The sequence below is a fragment of the Canis lupus genome, chromosome X (assembly GCF_048164855.1).
Source record: "Canis lupus baileyi chromosome X, mCanLup2.hap1, whole genome shotgun sequence".
NCBI classification, from domain to species: domain Eukaryota; kingdom Metazoa; phylum Chordata; class Mammalia; order Carnivora; family Canidae; genus Canis; species Canis lupus.
This window is the reverse complement of record NC_132876.1, coordinates 56,225,501-56,245,959: the sequence shown is the minus strand read 5'-3', so window position 1 is coordinate 56,245,959 and position 20,459 is coordinate 56,225,501. Positions and strand designations below refer to the sequence as shown.

Here is a 20,459-nt window from a genome sequence, read left to right as displayed (position 1 = left end):
ATGTGAAAATACCTTCACAAGAGCAAAGATTTGAGGTGAGTGATCACAGCACCTGGGTAAAGTACAGAAATAAGAAAAGGCACACTGAGAAGGGAAGGAAAGATAGATTCACATTATCATATGAGCCCTCCACCAAGCCCAGGCATTCCAAAATTGAGAGGAACAACTTACCCCATGGGACAAGGAGAATAACGTGAGCATCCAATTTTACCATGGATACCAGAGTGGACCCACCCCAGTACCAGGCCAGCTCCTGCAGCTCTCAGTTTCTCCCCACAGGCTCTTGCAAACACAGGTCACTCATTTACCCTTACGCTTTTCGGCTCCAGTAGCTGCAGGCAATTCCAGTAGCCCGAAATGTTGTCTTTGGCATCAGGTTCTCAACAGGCTCCAGTGAACACAGACCCCAGCTCATCCCCATGCCTGCCTATTATTCTGGTGGCCTCAGACAGCTCACACAGCCCTAGAGAGCTTTCATAGGAGGACTCCTGGTGGGATCCCACAAACTGAGCACTGCTCGCCTCTTCTCATATGCTAATTCCAGCAGCCCCAGGAGGATCCCTTGGCACCAGAATCATCAGGGCTCCCAAGAACACAGGCCCCCATCTCACCCTAGTGCCTACTGGCTCTGACAGCTCCAAATGGTGTCCTTGGCACAAAGTTCCTGGTGAGTTCCCATGAACACAGTTCCAGGATCACTTCAGCACCTTCCTATTCCATTGTCCCAAAGCATTTCACATGACAAGGCTTCCAACAGGCTACCACAAGTCCAGGTCTCTGACTTACTCTGGTTACTGTCTAGTCTAGCAGCCACAAGTATTTCCCATGACTCCAGGTGTCTTACACTGCAGGGCTTCCAACAGGCTCTTGGTAACCCAGGCTCTTGTTGTACCCAGGATCCTGATAGCTCTGGTGACCTTTGCTGGCTCCTGTAACACCTAGGCTCCCAGGGATCTCTGAGAAACCCAGATCCCAAACTCACCCCAAGCACCTACCAGCTCTGGTGAACTCAGATAGCTTTTGATGCACTAGGTGGTCTCTCTGACACCTGGATCCCAGCAGGACCCCAGAAATCTAAGCCTCCAGATCATCCTGGCACCTGCTGCCACTGGTAGCCCCATGTAACTCCCATGGATCCAGGTGGCTTCTATTAACAGCAGGCTCCCAGCAGGTTCCCATGAAGCCAAGCTCCCATCTCACACTGGTGCCTTTTAGCTTCAGCAGCCACAGGCAACACAAAAATGAACAAACATAAAAGAAAATCAAGAAAATAATTCAATTCACAATAGCACCACAAACAATAATCAGGATTAGACTTAACAAAGGAAGCAGAAGACTTGTACACCAAAATCTACAAAACATGGCTGAAATAAATTAAACACACATAAACAAAAAATACATGTTTTGTTTATGGATTGGAAAACTTAATTTTGTTAAGATACCAATACTAACCAAAACAATCTACAGATGTAATGAAATTGGATTTTCTTAATCCAAATGACATTTCAGCATGAATAGTAAAATCTATCCTAAAATTTGTACAGAATGTCAAGGACCCTGAATAACCAAAACAATGCTGAAAATGTTGGACAAAATTTGAAGTCTCTACACTTCTATATTTCAATATTTACTACAAGCTACAATAATCAAAATACTATGGAGTTCTGGTCCAAGATGGTGCTGTAGGAAGACTCTGAACTCATCTATTCCAGGGAACACACCAAAATACATCTATTGGTAAAATTATTCCTCCTGATAAAGAAATGAAGTCTGACTGAACAACTTCTGAACAACCAAAGATGGAATGGCAAGAAAATAGCTGGAGTGATGGAGACTGTAACAAAGGAAACTACCATCCCCAAAACTGGGAACAGCAGTGGGGAGGGATAGTATTTAGGGACCTAGAACAGATGCCTCTCTCTTTGGGTACAGGAAAAAATATCATTGGTTTTAAAAAGCAGTTTGCATATAAAGAAATAGTGCCAGATCTCTACCAAGCAGCAGAGGAGCTTCAGGAACGTTGTCCAGACCAGAGGGACTGGAGAATGACACAGTTTACATTCCCACTGCACCTTAAAATCCTAGACCAGTGAAGAACTCAGGCCACATAAGTGCTGAGTCCAGTTGCTACAGGGAGCTTGGGACCTCAGAGATCCCTGGATCCACAAGTACACTCCAGCTTCACTCATTCTGGTGCACAGGAAAAAGCAAACAAAAAAAGAAAGAAACAGACAGGGTTTAAAAGATCTAAGGAGCTGCAGGGATGGTCTCTCCCTATCCACATTAAAAGCCAAAACTGGAATACATTCCTTCTCACACTGAGCTTGGGACTTTAGGGATCCCAGGGACTGCAAATTCACCACAGCACTTGAGGTGCTGGGGTACAGAAAATAAGCTGTTTTTTTAATAAAAAAAATTTATTATTTTTATTTAATTAATTATTTAAGTTAGTCTTCTCTTGTTTTTGTTATGTTCTTTTTCTTTTGTTTTCTTCTTCTTCTTCTTCTTCTTATTATTATTATTATTATTATTAATTATTATTTCTGTAAAAAGCCACAGTTAAAAGAGTAACTAGGGATACCTGGATGATTCAGTCAGCGAGTATCTGGATCTTGATATCAGCTCTTGTCTCCACCTCATAGGTCATGGGATGGAGGCCCACATTGTACTCCCAGCTCAGTGAGGAGTCTGCTTGATATTCTATCCCTCTCCCTCTGCTCCTCCCCCTGATCGCCCTTTCTCTGTTTCTCTCATAAACAAACAGATAGATAGATAGATAGATAGATAGATAGATAGATAGGTAGATACTTTCTTTTTTGGTATTTTTTTAAGGGAGTTCGATTTACCAACATATAACACCCAGTGCTCATCCTGCCAAGTGCTGGAATCAGTGCCCGTCACCCAGTCACCCCAACCCCTCACACACCTCCCTTTCCACTACCCTTATTTGTTTCCCAAGTTTAGAAGTCTCTCATGTTCTGTCACTCTCACTGATATTTCCAACTCATTTAGGATTTTGCTTTTATTTCCCTTGCCTATATAGATGCATCTTGCAAGAAGTTGTTGTGGCCAAGTACAAAAAGGGTGTTGCATGTATTCTCCTCTAGGATTTTGATGGATTCTTGTCTCACATTTAGATCTTTCATCCATTTTGAGATTATCGTTGTATATGGTGTAAGAGAATAGTCTAGTTTCATTCTTCTGCACGTGGCTGCCCAATTTTCCCAGCACTGTCCTTTTTCCAGTAGATAGTCTTTCCTGCTTTGTCAATTATTAGTTGACCACAGAGTTGAGGGCACATTCCTGGGTTCTCTACTCTGTTACATTGAACTTAGTGTCTGTTTCTGTGCCAATACCAAACTGACTTGATGATCACAGCTTTGTAGTACAACCTGAAAGCCGACATTGTGATGCCCCCGGCTCTGATTTTCTTTTTCAATATTACCCTGGCTATTCGGGGTCTTTTCTGGTTCCACACAAATCTTAAGATGATTTGTTCCAACTCTCTGAAGAAAGTCCATGGTATTTTGATAGGGATTCCATTGAATGTGTAAATTGCCCTGAGTAGCATTCATATTTTCACAATATTAATTCTTCCAATGCACGAGCATAGAATATTTTTCCATTTCTTTGTGTCTTCCTCAATTTCTTTCAGAAGGGTTGTGTAGTTTTTAGGATACAGATTCTTTACCTCTTTGGATAGGTTTATTCCTAGGTATCTTATGCTTTTGGGTGCAATTGTAAATGGGATTGAATCCTTAATTTCACTTTATTTCATTGTTAGTGTACAGAAATGCCACTGATTTTGGGGCATTGATTTTGTATCCTGCCACACTGCCAAATTGCTGTATGAGTTCTACCAATCTTGGGGTAGAGTCTTTTGGGTTTTCTACGTACAGTATCATGTCATCTGCAAATAAGGAGAGTTTGACTTCTTCTTTGCCAATTTTAATGCCTCTTATTTCTTTTTGTTGCCTGATTGCTGAGGCTAGGACTTCTAGTACTATGTTGAAGACCAGTGGTAAGAATGGACATCTCTGGCATGTTCCTGATCTTAGGGGAAAGGCTCCCAGTGTTTCTCCATTGAGAATGATAGTTGCTGTGGGCTTTTCATCGAATGCTTTTAAGGTGCCGAGGAACAGGGGCAGCCCAGGTGGCTCAGTAGTTTAGAACTGCCTTCACCCCAGAGCCTCACCCTGGAGACCTGGGATCAAGTCCCATGTTGGGCTCCCTGCATGGAACCTGCTTCTCCCTCTGCCTGTGTCTCTGCCTCTCTCTCTCTCTCGAGTAAGTAAAATCTTTTAAAAAAAGATGCTGAGGAATGTTCCCTCTATCCTTGCACTGTGAAGAGTTTGATCAGGAATGGATGCTGTATTTTGTCAAATGCTTTCCCTGCATCTATTGAGAGGATCATATGGTTCTTGCTTTTTCTCTTGTTGATATGATCTATCACATTGATTGCTATATGAGTGTTGAACCAGCCTTGCATCCCAGGGATAAATCACAATTGGTCATGGTGAATAATCTTCTTCATGCACTGTTGGATCCTATGGGCTAGTATCTTGTTGAGAATGTTTGCATCTGTGTTCATCAGGGATATTGGTCTATAATTCTCCTTTCTGGTGGGGTCTCTGACTGGTTTTGGAATTAAGGTAATGTTGGCCTCATAAAATGAGTTTGGAAGTATTTCTTCTCTTTCTATCTTTCGGAACAGCTTTAATAGAAGAGGTATTGTTTCTTCTTAATCATTTGATAGAATTCCCCTGGAAAGCCATCTGGCCCTGGACTTTTGTGTCTTGGGAGGTTTTTGGTGACTGCTTCAATTTCCTCCCTGGTTATTGGCCTGTTCAGGTTTTCTATTTCTTCCAGTTCCAGTTTTGGTAGTTTGTGGTTTTCTAGAAATGTGTCCATTTCTTCTAGATTGCATAATTTATTGGTGTATAGATGCTCATAATAAGTTTTTTAAATTGTTTGTATTTCCTTGGTATTGGTGGTGACCTCTCCTTTTTATTTGTGATTTTATTAATTAGAGTCTTTTCTCTTTTGTTTTTAATAAGGTTGGCTAATGATTTATCTATCTTTTTAATTCTTTTAAGGAACCAACTCCTGGTTTTGTTGATCTGTTCCACAGTTCTTCTGGTCTCTATTTCATTGAGTTCTGCTCAAATCTTTATTAATTCTCTTCTGCAGGGTGTAGGTTTTATTTGCTGTTCTTTCTCCAGTTCCTTTAGGTGCAAGGTTAGCTTGTGTATTTGAGTTTTTCCAATTTTTTGATGACTCTTGTATTGCCATGTATTTCCATCTTAGTACTGATTTTGTTGTACTCCACAGATTTTGAATGGTTGTATCTTCATTTTCAGTAGTTTCCATGAATCTTTTTAGTTCTTTAATTTCCTGGTTGTCCCTTTCATCTTTTAGCATGATGATCTTTAATCTCCACGTGTTTGAATTTCTTCCAAATTTCTTCTTGTAATTGAATTTAAGCTTCAAAGTTTTATGGTCTGAAAATATGCAGGGGACAATTCCAATCTTTTGTTATCGGTTTAGACCTGATTTGTGACCCAGTATGTGGTCTATTCTGGAGAAAGTTCCATGTGCACTTGAGATGAATGTGTATTCAGTTGCAATTGGATGGAAAGTTCTGTAATTATGCTCCCACATTAGCAGCATAATTATTCATCATTTTAGGTCTTCTTGTTGGGTAGACTCTTTAATTATGTTATAGTGACCCTCTTCATATCTTAGTATAGTCTTTAGTTTAAAACCTAATTTACCTGTTATGAGGATTGCTAACCCAGCTTTCTTTTGAGGACTGTTTGCCTGGTAAATGGTTCTCCACCACCTCACCTCCTCTGAAGGTGTCCTTAGGTCTAAAATGAGTCTTTTGTAGATATCATAAGATGAGTCTTGTTTTTTATCCAGTCTGACACCCTGTGTCTTTTGATTGGCTCATTTAACCCATTCACATTCAAAGTAACTGTTGAAACATATGAATTTAGTGTCATAGTATTACCTATACAGTCCCTGTTCCTGCAGATTGTTCCTTTGTGCTCCCTCTTTACTTACAGAAACCTCCTTAATATTTCTTGCAAAGCTGGTCTGGTGGTCACATATTATCTTAGTTTCTGTCTATCCTGGTTGCTCTTAATGTCCCTTTCTCTTCTGAATAGCAGCCTTACTGAATAAAGTATTCTTGGCTGCATTTTTGTTCGTTTGTTTATTACCCTGAATATTTCATACAGACCTTTCCAGCCTGCCAGGTCTCTGGGATAGTTCTGCTATTAATCTGACATTTCTCCCCATATAAGTTTGGAATAGTTTATCTCAAGCTGCTTTTAGGATTTTCTCTTTATCTCTAATATTGCAAGCTTCACTATTATATGCCTGGGGGTTGATTGTTTTTTTTTTTGGGGGGGGGGCAGGGTCCTCTCTAACTCTTGGATATGAACGCCTGTTTCCTTCCCCACATTAGGGAAGTTCTCAACTATGATTTGTTCAAACATTTTTTTCTGGTCCTCTCTCTCTCTTCACACCCTCTGGAATCCCAATAAGATGAATATTATTCTTTCTCAAACTATTACTAAAATCTCAGTCTCTCGTCATGGGCTTTTATTTGTTTCTATCTTTTTCTCAGCTTCCTTCCTTTCCATCAACTTGTCTTCTTTGTCACTCACTAAATCTTCTACCTCATTAACCCTAGATGTTAGAGCATCCAGTTTAGACTGAATATTAGTTAAAATATTTTTTAATTTCCATCAGATTAAATCTCAATTCTGCAGTGAGAGTTTCTCTAGAATCTTTTATGATTTTTTTAAGAACCACCAGTAATTTTATCATTGTAATCCTGAATTGTATCTCTTACATCTTACTTAAATCCATATCCATTAGATCTGTGGCAGAGAGGATTACCTCTGGTTCTTTTGTGAATTCTTCCTTTTCATTATTTTGTTCAGTGCAGAATTGCTGTATGAGTGAACAGAGTCCAAACTATCAAGACTATTCCCTTGCAGTACAGTGGCCAAGAATTCATGTTGCAGTTGTTGCAGCTGGGGGCATGTGGCTTGTGTGTGAGTGGTGGCTGCACAAGGCATGCAGATATGTGCAGCAAAATTTTCCCTGAGTCCAGGGCTAAGGCCAGTAGGCTTGGAGTGGGTGAGTCCTGAGGAGAACTCATGGGTGAGGCACACTGCTGGCAGTTTAAGGATCAAGTGTCTCTGCCACTTTGCTTCTCACAGGTAACCGTGTGTTTATGCTGGAGGGCAGGGAAGATAAATGGTTCTTCAAGATCCTTTGTTCCCAGAGAAACTCCTCAACACTTTCCAAAATCAGTATAAACAGATATCCCTCCCATTTTTCCAATGCACTATGCAAACCACAGCTTCTATGCTGCCTCTTTGTGGGTTGCTGAAACAGCTTTAGTAGCATATGTGTTATTTCTTCTTTAAATGTTTGATACAATTCCCCTGGAAAGCCATCTGTCCCTGGACTTTTGTGTCTTGGGGGTTTTTTGATGACTGCTTTAGTTTTCTCACTGGTTATTGGTCTGTTCATGTTTTCTATTTCTTCCTGTTCAGTTTTGTTAATTTGTAAGCTTTGAGGAATACATCCATTTCTTCCATACTGCCTAATTTGTTGGCCTATAGTTGCTCATAATACTTTTTTATTTTTTTATTTTTTTAACGATTTTATTTATTCATGAGAGAGAGAGAGAGAGAGAGAGAGAGAGAGAGAGAGAAGGAGAAGCAGGCTTAATGCAGGGAGCCTGATGTGGGACTGGATCCCAGGACTTCAGGATCACGCCCTAAACTGAAGGCAGATGCTTAACCGCTGAGCCACCCAGGCACTCATAATAGCTGTTTCAAAGGTGAAATGGAGGGAATACTTCCAAACTCATTCTATTAGACCAACAGTGCCTTGATGCCAAAACCAGGTAAGACCTCACCAAAAAAGAGAATTACAGACCAATATCCCTGAGGAACATAGACGCAAAAATTCTCTCCAACAGACTCCAACAGTACATTAAGGGGATTATTCACCACCTTCAAGAGGAATTTACCTCTGTGATGCAAGGGTGGTTCAACATTTGTAAAAAATCAACAAGATAGATCACACCAATAAAAGAAAAGATAAGAACCATATGATCATCTCAATAGATGCAGGAAAGCATTTGACAAAATACAGCATCCATTCCTGATTAAAATTCTTCAAAATGTAGGGATAGAGGGAACATATCTCAATACCTTAAAAGGCATGTAAGAAAAGCCCACAGCGAATATCATTCTCAATGGGAAAAAACTGACAGCCTTTCCCCTAAGAACAGGAACACAACAGGGGTGCCCAGTCTCACCACTTTTGTTCAACATAGTACTAGAAATCCTAGCCTCAGCAATCATAAAACAAAAAGAAATAAAATGCATTCAAATTGGAAAAAAAGAATTCAACTCTCCCTCTTTACAGATGACATGACACTCTATATAGAAAACCCAAAAGACTCCATCCCAATATTGCTAGAACTCATACAGCAATTTAACAACGTGACACAATAAAAAATCAATGCTCAGAAATCAGTTGCATTTATATACACCAACAATGAAACTGAAAGAAAGAGAAATTAAGGAGGTAATTCCATTTACAATTGCACCAAAAACCATAAGATATCTAGGAGTAAACCTTACCAAAGAGGCAAAGGATATATACTGTAGAAACTATAGAAAACTTAAGAATGAAATCGAGAAAGACATAAAGAGATGGAAAAACATTCTATGTTCATTGACTGGAAGAAAAAATATGGTGAAAATGTCTATGCTACCCAGAGCAATTTACACATTCAAAGCAATCCCTATCAAAATACTTTGGACTTTCTTCACAGAGTTGGAACAAATAATCCTAAGATTTGTATGGAACCACAAAAGACCCCGAATAGCCAGAGGAATATTGAAAAAGGAAACCAAAGCTGGGAGCATCACAATGCCTAATTTTAAGTTGTATTACAACACTGTGATCATCAAGACAGTATGACACTGGCAGAAAAACAGACACATAGATCACTGGACCAGAATAAAGAACCAAGAAATAGGCCCTCAACTCTATGGTCAACTCATCTTTGACAAAGCAGGAAAGAATATCCAAGGGATCAGAGACAGTCTCTTCCACAAATGGTGTTGGGAAAATTAGACAGCCACATGCAGAAAAATGAAATCAGACCATTCTCTTAGAGCACATGCAAAGATAAATTTAAGTGGTTGAATGATCTAAATGTGGGATGCCTGGGTGGCTCAGGTGGTTGAGCATCTGCCTTTGGCTCAGAGTGTTGTCCCTGGATGCTGGGATCAAGTCTTGCATCAGGCTCCCCTCAAGGAGCCTGCTTCTCCCTCTGCCTATGTCTTTGCCTCTTTCTCTCTTTGTCATGAATAAATAAATAAGATCTTTAAAAAAAAAAAAAAGAAAGAAAGATTTAAATGTGAGACAAGAATCCACCAAAGGCACCTGGGTGGCTAATTTGGTTGAACATCTGCCTTCAGGTCAGTTCATTATCCCAGAGTCCTGGGATCAATCCACACATCAGGCTCCCTGCTCAACGGGGAGCCTGTTTCTCCCTCTCCTGTTCCCTCTTCTTGTGCTCTCTGTATATATATCAAATACATAAAATACTTAAAAAAAAGAATCCATCAAAACCCTTCTTGACATTGGCCACAGCAACTTCTTGTAAGACACATCTATGAAGACAAGGGAAACAAAAGCAAAAATGAACTATTGGGACTTTGTCAAGATAAAAAGCTGCTTCACAACAAAGGAAATTGTCAACAAAAATAAAATACAACCTACAGAATGGGAGAAGATATTTGCAAATTAAATATCAGATAAATTGTTAGTATCCAAGATTTATAAACACACTCAACACTCAAGAAACAAATAATCCAGTAATGAGTTGGGCAGAAGACTTGAACATACCTTTCTGCAAAGAAGAGTTACACATGGCCAATAAGCACATGACAAAATGTTCCAAATCATTTGCCATCAGGGAAATTCAAATCAAAACTACAATGAGATACCACCTTACACCAGTGAGAATGGGTTAAATGAACAAGACAAGGAAGAACAAATTTGGGGGAAGATGTGTAGAAAGGGGAACAGTCTTGTATTGTTGGTGGGAATGACAAGCTGGTGTAGCCACTCTGGAAAACAGGAAAACTTATTTTTCCTCAAGAAGTTAAAAATAGAGCTACCCTATGACCCAGCAATTGCACTACTAGGTATTTACCCCAAGGATACAGATGTAGGGAAATGGCAGGACATCTGCACCCCAATGTTCATAGTAGCAATATCCATAATAGTCAAACTGTGGAAAAAGCCCCAATGTCCTTCAACAGATGATAAAGAAGATGTGGTATATATTTACAATGTAATATTACTTTCCCATCAGAAAAGTTGAATACCTACCATTTACATCAACATGAATGGGTATTATGCTGAGTGAAGTCAATCGGAGAAGGACAATCATCATACGGTTTCACTCATACAGGGAATATAAGAAATAGTGAAAGGGATTATAAGGAAAAGGAGGGAAAGTGAGTGGGGAAAAATTAGAGAGGAAGATGAACCATGATAACCTCCTAAGTTTGGGAAACAAACAAAGGGTTGCAGAAGGGGCGGTTGGTGGGGGATGGGGTTACTGGGTGATGGGCATTAAGGAGGGCACATGATGAGATGAGCACTGGGTGTTATACTATATATTGGCAAATTGTATTTAAATAAAATATATATAAAAAGGCAAAGCACACAGTAAAATACAGTATAATTTCAGTCATTTAAATTTCTAAAAATACTGGCTAAACAATGCTATTTTTCTTAGTGATGTATGAAGTGATAAGAAATTATAAAGAAACATGGAAATGATTATCAGACAGGATTGTGGATATTTCATCCATAATTAATCAAAAATGGAAGTTATAAAGTACACTTAATTAATTCAGGGAAGTCCACATATATGGTAGCAAAAAACAGACTCTACAGCAAAAATGGATGGTATATACCCCAGCTGTCTGACCTTGGGAAAATTTTGCGATTTCTTTTTGCCTCTCAGCCTCCTCATCTGTAAAATAGGGAAAATAATGGTAGCTATCAATCAGAAAGCACCCAGAAAATTTTGAGCACATTGGAAGCGCTCAATAAATGGTAGTTATTGTGTTATTGATTTTAGACTCCCCATTTACTCAATATTTATTAAGCATCTACAATCTGCCAAAAACTGCACAGCATTATGTTTACCCTCAAGAAGGTTATAATATATCAGAGGAAGTGGTCATCTAGACAATAATTTTCTTGAGAGCTTCTGTGACACTGCATTCTAAATGTTTTACAAAAATAAAATGGGTTGTAACTGAATGTACAAAGTTTGGTGTAAAGACCAAGCCATTAATTTATCACTAACCGCTCAGTTTAATCCAGTTACTAAAAGTAAACAGATGCAGTTTTGTTTTTTTAATTGGTTTTAAACTCTATCATCTACTAGCTCATCAACTATCAATAAATCTCTAAACATGACCAGAATTCAAGATCTTACAATATTCTGTATTTCCAATTAAATATCACATTCTTATGCATTCATTCGTTTTAACTTTAATTATATGTAAAGTCCTGGGATTAAGACAAGCATGTAAATTAGTCCTCCTCAAAAAAATTACCTCAGCCCAATGTGAAAACAGACATTTAAAAACCAGACAATATGATCTAATATGGCAAATGTGTAAAAATAGATTATAATGAGTTACTACAGGAGCATTTAGGAGGAAGGAGTGATTGTTCAGTTCCCCAAGAGGTAAGGCAAGGGCTTTCTGGCAATGTCATATGTGAACTAAAATTTAGGAGATGAGTAGAATGTAAACAAATGGATGTAATGAAGTGAGGCACAAGGATAATAAAGGCAGTATTAGAATCATGTGGGAAGATTGTGTGACACACCATGGCATGTTCTGGAATTTAAAGTGGTATGGAAAGACTGGAGATTAAGGTGCACTGATTGGTGTGGTGTGAAGTTGGAGATGGAAGCAAGTCAGATGAAGCCAGAGCATGAAAATACTTATATGCTAAAATACAGATGCAGTGAAACGGCAGGACACCTGCACCCCGATGTTTCTAGCAGCAATGTCCACAATAACCAAACTGTGGAAGGAGCCTTGGTGTCCATCGAAAGATGAATGGATAAAGAAGATGTGGTATATGTATACAATGGAATATTACTCAGCCATTAGAAGCGACAAATACCCACCATTTGCTTTGAGGTGGATGGAACTGGACGGTATTATGCTGAGTGAAATAAGTCAATCGGAGAAGGACAAACATTTTATGGTCTCATTCATTTGGGGAATATAAAAAATAGTGAAAGGGAATAAAAGGGAAAGGAGAAAAAATGAGTCGGAAATATCAGAAAGGGAGACAGAACATGACAGATTCCTAACTCTGGGAAATGAACAAGGGGTGGTGGAAAGGGGGTGGGTGGAGGGGTTGGAGGTGACTGGGTGACGGGCACTGAGGGGGGCACTTGATGGGATGAGCACTGGGTGTTATGCTATATTTTGGCAAATTGAACTCCAATAAAAATAAATAAATAAATAAATAAATACTTGTATGCTAAACTAAGATATTCAATTTTCATTTCAAATATGGTGAAAAAAAGATGATGAGAAACAATTGAAGCAAAAAACTTCAAGCACAAAAGCAAATTGTCTTTCTGAACAACCTCTAATCATTTGTATATAATGTTTCCTTTATACCCAATCTAATCTCCTGCTTTTGCTAAACAAATATGGAACTCAAATCTGGCTTATTTAAGAAATTGACCTTGATAAATGTTTTCTACTATGGCTCAAGTGCTTTGCTCTTCCTCAAACTTACACTCATTGCTGCTAGAATGCCAAACTGCAAGCAGTCTGTGAGGGTGAATGAGAGACATAAGGAGTCCTGTGGAGTGTAAAGTGCCTAAACGGGGGAGGGGATCTAGAAGAGGATTTACTCTGCTTTCATTGTGGTAGTTGGGGAAGATAAATATTTTTACCCCACTTCTCCTCCAGGTGTATCTAGCAAGTGCTGACTTGCCTCAATATCTCCTCTTGCCTCCATGACTAAATGTGTATAAAGCCAAAGGACCTATGGAAAAGGAAATGCCTGAATTCACCTCCCCACACCTTAGGAGCAATGCAGTTGATCTTGTACTTAGAAATGTGCTCACTCACAGCTCATATTCCAGGTCCTGAAGTCCAAAGAAGGCATTTTTGACAACAGGATATTTTTAGCTCTTTTGAAGCACTTTTCCCCAACTTGTGTCTCCCAATAAAAAGTAAGTCTAGATGTTTAACAGTCTATTTCAAAGACTAAATTGTATGGGAAGGAGGGGCTGCCTTTAAAGTGGGGGGAAAAAAAACACTAAACTTGAAGAGGCCAGGATATTTTCCTATGACAGTAAACAAAAAATTATTTAAAAAAAATAACTTCAAAAGATGAGAAATCCACTTAGTCTACACCAAAGAATTATAGAAGCCAAAGGGCTACCTCTGTAACTTGCAAGGAAAACATTAAATTTATCTTTCTATTTGAAGTGAGCAAATATGTGTGTGTTATAGGAATCATGCTGAGAAGAAAGTGAAGGAGACTGAGAAATACCTTTCTCTAGACTCAACCTTAATCACATAGAATAAAAATATTATTGCATTAACTGTGCAAATATTGTAAAAGGAATAAAAAACTATAGTTCTTCAACAATAAAAAAAAGGAACCAAATTCAAGCAACTAGACAGAGAAGAATACGTTCAGGAGAAAAGAGAAACAAAACCTGTGCTCTTAGAGAAATGTAGTTAAATATAAAGCTGTTCACAGACAATTTCCCAATCTTCTAGGGAATAAACAATAACCTTTGATATATAGCCAACTATGAAGAGACTGGAAGAGATTCTAAATTAAAAGTTAAGTGGACAGAATCTAGGAACTTGAGACATGAGGATGGAGAGAAATAAAAGAAATGAGAAAAAAATTGCTAAAATGAACATTATTCTGACAAGAATTGAGCATTGATTTTATTTTACTTTTTTAAAGATTTTTTTTATTTGGGAGCATGTGCGCGCACGAAAGAGAGAGAGAGAGAGAGAGAGAGAGAGAAAGTGAGCACAAGTGGGATGAGTGGCAGAGGGAGAGAGATAGACAGGACGCTGAGATCATTACCTGAGCCACCCAGGCACCCCGAGCATTGATTTTAAAGTGAGATTTCATAAGTCTGAATTTGCTTTAGATGTTTTTTGTGTGTGGTTTATTTCATTTCTCATATATTACCTCACGAACATTTAAGCATCTTTTTTGCTGAATTAATTGGAAAAAATATATGCCACTAGCAGTGATCATCACCACAAAAATATACAAATGCATTTGTTTACAGTTTTTCTTATACAAAGCATTGCTTACACAAAATATTTTCAGACTCATAATTGTCCACCAGTTTTTTCTCTGCCTTCTGCTTTGACTATAGAACAGAATTGTTGCTTTCTGTATACTACTGCGAGCAACTAAATTTGAATCATGTAAAGAAAAATATTTAGATAATATTATTTCAATAAGGCAGCATCAGTGATGCTTTGTGTAGCAGAGGATCCGAAAATTAAGGTTCCTTCCATCCAAACTAGAAACCTCTGGTACTATTTTAATGAAGTGGTGAATTCCAGAGATTAGAATACTGTTTATATCTTCTTCATTTCTCAACAATTAGCTCTGCTTGTTTTTTAGAGAGGAACCAACCTTTCTAAATCATATACCCTGCATACATATAACTTGGCTAGTGAACTCTCATTATCTCTACATCCTCCCTCCCCTGCGAGTTCCTTACAAAGTCCCCTTGGTGGCTTCTAGGTTTACATTCATTAAAATTGTGATTTGCCTAAAGGTATTGGAACTGAATTTAGGTGAGGATAAAAAAAGACTTAAAAGCATAGCAACCACTACCATTTATCTGTGAAATAACATCAGTAATTAGAAAACTAGCTGAACAGTAGTGATAGAATCTGCTGCCCCCTATTGTGGTGGTGGAGTTCTGAGGATGCGACTCCCATGATAATAAAGTTGGATATTTTACTAATACATAACCAGGACAGAAAGCAGTGGCCAATGAGGGAATTTGGAGTCACTTTCATCTTCTTATCATTTGCTGCTTTTTACTACCATTTGTAAACCAGAGTGTGTGCTAGGAGGGGGCAGGCAGCAGGACACTACATTTTTGAAATTCGTACCAGTTATCCCAAGGTTCTTTCTATGTATTTTTTTTCCCGAGGGACTCCCAATATGTATCTCTATATCATGCTTATCTATATATTACAAATAGTCATCTCTGTCAATTCCTCCTTCCCCAGGCCCATTGTTAATAGTTATAAAGGCAGTCAAATTGCTGCTTCTTCCTTGCCCAGTGCCTGAGGCATCATTGACTTATCCTAGAACTACATTAAGAAACCTCTCCTTCAGTTTGACTGTTTCAAACTGCCCAGTATGATGTAAGAATACTCCCTGGGCACTTCCGTGTCCACTAAATTCCTGTTATTCCTGCTCTAAACAATTATCAATTCCTTAGTTAAGGTGGTGAATTAAATTCCATTTCCCATTTGAGAGCTAATTTCCTGTCCTAAATTTGAGTCAGCTTAGTTTTTGGGTGCCTGAATGCCTTGCTTTTAGCTCTTGTGATGTTGTGCCCAAGATTGTGAATCCGAGAAACCACCAAGGAGCAGACACCAATGCAAGTACAGGAGGGTTTATTTACAAGCTCGAGCTTGGGTCCAAGTATACCCGACACAGCGGAGCAGGGGCTTGGACCTCAACGTGGGTTACAGCTGGTTTTTTAATGGGCTGGTCTAGGGGATTTTCAGAAGGGGTGGAGGAATTTTTTTTTCCCCCATTCCAACAAGTGGGGGGGAAGGGGGGAGTTTCTTAAGATCTGATTCGGGATTCTCTGAGCTCCATTGTCTTTCTGATATGGGATTCCCTGCCGAGGGCATTCTGAGGTCTGTCGTCCTTTTGATATGGGATTTCCTGCCTAGGGCATTCTGAGCTTTGTTCTCATTCTAATATGGGGCCTAACTGAAGTAAGGTAAAGTTCAGCTCTTATTCACAGAGGCCTAAGATGGCTGTACTTGTGCTAATGCTAAACTTGAGGTGGAATGGCCTTAATTTTTTCTCGGCCTCCACAGTGAGGTCTCTCACTCAAAGGCTAGATTATTTAATGTACCCTGAGTAACTGACTGGAAGCATGGTTTCATTTTTTATTTTATTTTTTTTCTTTAGTGGTTTTATTATGAAATATACTTGGATTTACAGAAGAGTTGCAAAGATAGGACAAAGAGCTCCCTGGGACCCTTTACTCAATTTCCCCCATGTTAACATCTTATGTAGCCTTGGCACAATGATCAAAACTAGTACATTAATATCGATACAATACTATTTACTAAACTATATATTTTATTCAGATTTTCCCCACTAATGTCCCCTTTCTGGGCCAGGCTCTGAGGATTGAATTATTTTTATTTAAGATTTTTTTTTGCATTTTTTAAATTTATGTTCGATTTGCCAAAGATAGTATAACACTCAGTGCTCATCCCATCACGTGCCCTCCTCAGTGCCTGTCACCCAGTTACCCCAACCCGCCAACTACCCCCCTTTCTGCAACCCTTTGTTTCTCAGAGTTAGGATTCTTTCATGGTTTGTCTCCCTCTAATTTTTCCTACTCTTTCCCCCTCTTTTCCCTTATAATCTCTTTATTTCTTATATTCCACATATGAGTGAAACCATATGATGATTTTAAATGTCCATAGATTCTTTGGTCTCCCTCTCTTTATGAGGAAGAATTTATTCCCCTTTCCTGAGTGCATGCAGACTTAGAGACTTGCTGCTAATAAATAGAATAAAGCAGAAAAGACAGTGTGTGACCTCAGAGGCTAGGTCATAAGAGCACTTTCACTTTTCCCTTTTTCCTTGATCACTCAATTTAGGCTAAGCCAGCTGCCGTGTCAGGAGAAAAGTCCATGTGAGAAAGAACTGTGTCTCTTTTTTTAAGATTTTATTTATTTTTTCATGAGAGACACACAGAGAGAGGCAGAGACATAGGCAGAGAGAGAAGCAGACTTTCCGTGGGGACCCTGATGCAGGACTCAATCCCAGTGCCCCAGGATCACGAACTGAGCCAAAGGCAGATGCTCAACCACTGCGACACACCAGGGCCCCTAGAACTGAGTCTTTTAACAGCCATATGAAAGAGGCATTTTGGAATTTGATCTTATTGTCCTAGTCAAGTCTTCAAATAACTACAACCCAGACTGAATCGTTTTTTTTCTTCTATTTTTATTTAAATTCCAGTTACTTAACATACAGTGTAGTGTTAGCTTTAGTTGTAGAATTCAGTGATTGATCACTTATGTACAACACCCATGTGCTCATCTCAACAAGTGCCCTCTTTAATACCCACCAACTATTTAACACATCCCCATGCCTATCTCTCCTCCAGTAACCTAAATACTAAGAGTCTATTTCCTGGATTGTTCCCTGCCCCCCCCCACCATGTTCATTTGTTTTATTTCTTATATTCCACATATGAGTGAAATCATGGGGTATTTGTCTTTCTCTGACTGACTTATTTCACTTATCATAATACTCTAGCTCCATGCCCCTGTAAATGGTAAGATTTCATTCTTTTTTTCTGGCTGAGTAAATGTCCTATATATGTCTTCTTTATCCATTCATCAGTCAATGGACATTTGGGCTTTTTCCATAATTTGATTATTGTTGATAATGATGCTATAAACATCGGTGTGCATGTGTCCCTTCAAATCAGTATTTTTGCAACCTTTGGGGTAAATATCTAGTAGTGAAATTTCTAGATCATAGGGTAGTTTGTTTTTTGTTTTGTTTTGCCTTGTTTTTTTAAATATTTATTTATTTTATTTATTTATGATAGACATAGAGAGAGAGAGAGGCAGAGACACGGGAGGAGGGAGAAGCAGGCTCCATGCCGGGAGCCCGACATGGGACTCGATCCCGGGACTCCAGGATCATGCCCTGGGCCAAAGGCAGGCGCTAAACCGCTGAGCCACGGAGGGATCCCCCTTGTTTTTGTTTTGAGAGAGAGAAAGAAAGAGTGCATGTTTTTGTGTGTGAGTGGCAGGAGGAGAGAGAGAGAGAGAGAGAGAGAGAGAGAATCTTAAGCAGGCTTCGTGCTGAGCAGGGGTCTCTATATCTCACATCACTGAGATCGTGACCTGAGCCAAAATTGAATCAGATGCTTAACCTACTGAGCCACCCAGGCACCCCAGAATAGTTCTATTTTTATTTTTTTGAGGAACCTTAATACTGTTTTCCAGAGTGGCTGCACCAGTCTGCATTCCCACCACTACAGCTTTGTATAAAACTTGAAGTCTAGAATTCTGATGCCTCCAGCTTTGCTTTTCTTTTTCAAGGTTGCTTTGGCTATTTGGGATCTTTTGTGTGCCATACAAATTTTAGGATTGTTTCTTCCAGCTCTATGAAAGATGATCGTGGTATTCTGATAAGTATTGTATTATTTTTTTAAAGATTTTATTTATTTATATATTTATTTATTTGATCATTTATTTATTCATTCATTCATTCATGAGAGACACAGAAAGAGAGGCAGAGACATAGGCAGAGGGAGAGGCAGTCTCCCTTGGGGAGCTGGATGCAGGAATCGATCCCAGGACCCTGGATCATGACCTGAGTCAAAGGCAGATGCTCAACCAATGAGCCACCCAAGTGCCCTGATAGGGATAGTATTAGATGTGTAAATTGTTTTAGGTAGTATAGACATTTTAACAATATTTTTCTTCCAATCCATGAGCATGGAATGTTTTTTCCTTTTATTTTGTTATGTTCAACTTCTTTCATCAGTGCTTTATAGTTTTCAGAGTACAGATCTTTTACCTCTTTAGTTAGGTTTATTCCTAGGTATCTTAGGGTTTTTGGTGAAATTGTAAATTGAATTGATTCCTTGATTTCTCTTTCTGCTGCTTCATTATTGGTGTAAGAAATGCAACAGATTTCTGTATGTTGATATTGTATCCTGCACATTAAATTTGTGTTTCATTTCTATCGATTTTTGATGGAGTCTTTTGGGTTCTCTACATAGAGTATCATATCATCTGCAAATAGTGGAAGTTTGACTTCTTCCTTGCAGATTTGGATGCATTTTATTTCTTTTTGTTGTCTGATTGCTGTAGCTAGTACTTCCAGTACTATGTTAATTAACAGTGGTGAGCCTCCTTTGCCAGGGCCTACCTGCTGGCTCTGCTCAAATTTGTGGCTGCCCTTGAGTCAACCTTTCTGATGTATGAGTGATATACTGCAGTGGGTATCAGGGTGAGGGACAGTAATATTTGATCCTGCAGCCCCAACTATCAACAACAAAAAGTGTGCTGGAGCTGGTCAGGGGTTACATGGTTGGCACTGGGCTGTGGATTTGCCTTGCTGCCACCTGGCTTTGCCACTGATGCCACCATCACTGGCCCTCAGAGCCCCTTCCAGCGCACTCTGCTGATTGGCAGGGAGAAGATGTCTTACAAACCATATTTGACAATGAACATGCCTGCCTTCTCCCTCAATACTGCTGGCAGTGTCCACTTGCCCTGTGCCAGTATGGCAGCATCCTCACAATACTACTAGCTGCTGAGTGACTACAGGCCATCCATCATCTCCGGTCTACATCCAGGGAAGTGGGAACAGCCATGCACCCCAAGGAAAATATACTAAACTATTGGCCATCATGGAGGAGTTGGAGAAAGATTAGACCCACCTATGTGGGAAACAAGAGAGTGCCATGGAGAGACTAAAATGAGGCATCACATCATTTACACCAGAAAACTGGTTCCAGAGTACTTGGTTGAAATAGAGCAGAATGCCAGATCCTAGCTGCCTGTTAGTGTGGGAGGTTTTCCATCTCCTTCCAAGATGAGAAATTACAGCTCATCTCCCATGTTCCAATGAAACTCTTGTTTTCAAAAAGGTAACAGTTTGGTTTCCCCTTCCCATGTTCCTCCCGTGGTTCATGAGACTCTGAGGTTGAGAAATATATTTGAAGTTGATTAGGATTTCACATTTTAAATAGCTATGAACCGCCCAGGTTTTGTTTTTGTTTTTTTTTTCTTTTTAAAGATTTTATTTATTTATTCATAGAGACACACACACAGAGAGAGGCAGAGACACAGGCAGAGGGAGAAGCAGGCTCCATGCAGAGAGCCTGACGTGAGACTCGATCCAGGGTCTCCAGGATCACACCCTGGGCTGCAGGCAGCACTAAACCGCTGCGCCACCGGGGCTGCCCCAGGTTTTGTCTTTTTAAGTATTGATTTAAAAGGTGTACCTAAAAGATATCTATCTCACAGCAAAGATACCAGTGTCTCACTTTCGTCATTTACTTTGAATACAGT

General features: G+C 39.3%; 1 pseudogene; it reads left to right on the top strand.

Moving 5' to 3' along the window:
- The first annotated feature begins 19,584 nt into the window (after positions 1–19,584).
- LOC140628763 (cyclin-dependent kinase 2-associated protein 1 pseudogene) lies at positions 19,585–19,941 on the top strand (annotated as a pseudogene).
- The last annotated feature ends 518 nt before the right edge of the window (positions 19,942–20,459 follow it).